Source organism: Apium graveolens, chromosome 9, assembly GCF_009905375.1.
Source record: "Apium graveolens cultivar Ventura chromosome 9, ASM990537v1, whole genome shotgun sequence".
Lineage (NCBI taxonomy): Eukaryota > Viridiplantae > Streptophyta > Magnoliopsida > Apiales > Apiaceae > Apium > Apium graveolens.
The window spans coordinates 252,615,767-252,617,223 of record NC_133655.1 but is presented as its reverse complement, the minus strand read 5'-3'; the positions used below and the strand labels follow the sequence as shown (position 1 = coordinate 252,617,223).

Genomic DNA, 1,457 nt, shown 5'->3' with positions numbered 1-1,457 from the left:
TCTCCCCTGTATTACCCTCAGGAGGAGTGTGTTCCACAGTAGTCTTCATTGGTTCGACCTCTACTTCCTTCTACACATCTTCTTCAGCCACAACTGCATTTTCTGAATCTTGAGATTTTTCTGGCTCTTCGTCTTGCTGAACTTGGGGGCTTGCAACCTTTCCAGACCTTAAGGTGATGGCGTTCACCTGTTCTTCAACTTCCCTCTTGCCTGGATTTGTTTCTATATCACTAGGAAGCGTTCCTGGAGGTTGATTCAATAAGGCATTAGCAATTTGCCCTATTTGGTTCTCCAGATTCTGGATAGAAACAGCCTGGCTTTGGCATATAAGAGCCTGGTTTTTGCATATAAGCCTCAACTCCTCCAATTCAGATTTTTCATTCGAAGATAGACTTGCATCATTAGTTTGTTGTTGAAGTTGGAGTTGTTATCTTGGTGTAAATTGTTGCTGAAAACCAGGAGGGTTAAATAGCTTATTTGCAAACTGCTGGAATGGCTGTTGCATCGCATTCTGATTGTTGCTCCAGCTGAAGTTAGGATGATTCCAGTTGTCAGGATAATAAGTGTCTGGAACTGGTTATTGCGATCTCTGAAAGTTGCTCACAAACTGAGCTGAGTCGCTAGATATAGCGCATTGCTCTGTCGCATGCGGACCTGCACACAGCTCACAAACACTAATTATCTGCTTAACACCATAGTTAGACAGAGAATCGATCTTCATAGACAACGCCTTTAGTTGAGCAGTGATAGCCGTAGTTGTATCCACCTCAAGTACTCCTGCTACCTTGCCCTGTGGACATCTCTGGGTTGGATACTGATATTCATTAGCAGCCATCAGTTCAATTAGATCATAAGCTTCCTTATAGCTCTTTGCCCATAATGCTCCGCCTGATGCTGCATCGAGCATGGGTCTGGAGTGTGCTCCCAACCCATTGTAAAAAGAAGTGATGATCATCCAATCAGGAATTCCATGATGAGGACACTTCCTAAGCATCTCCTTGTAGCGCTCCCAAGCTGCACTTAGCGATTCTCCCGTTTGCTGTGCAAATTGAGTAATAGCGTTTCTGATTGCAGCTGTCTTCGCCATAGGGAAGAATTTAGTAAGGAATTTCTGAGAAAGATCCTCCCAAGTAGTAATCGAACCAGCTGGTAGAGAGTGTAACCAGCTCTTAGCCTTGTCCCTCAGAGAGAATGGGAACAGTCTCAGCTTCACAGCATCTTCAGAAACACCGTTGAACTTGAAGGTGTCGCATATTTCAATGAAATCCCTAATGTGTGTATTGGGATCTTCCGTTGGAGAACCCCCAAACTGGACTGAAGTCTGTACCCATTGAATTATGCTAGGCTTGATCTCAAAGGTATTAGCTGTGATAGCTGGCCGGACAATACTAGATTGAATGTCATTGATCTTGGGTTGAGAAAAATCCATCAAGGCTTTCGTTCGTGCTGCTGGATCT

General features: G+C 44.1%; 1 non-coding gene across 1 annotated transcript; it reads left to right on the top strand.

Annotated features, from left to right (window-relative positions):
* The first annotated feature begins 965 nt into the window (after nucleotides 1-965).
* Nucleotides 966-1,072, top strand: LOC141688420 (small nucleolar RNA R71). The gene has a single exon (XR_012561863.1). It is a non-coding gene; the product is annotated as a small nucleolar RNA R71 (small nucleolar RNA).
* The last annotated feature ends 385 nt before the right edge of the window (nucleotides 1,073-1,457 follow it).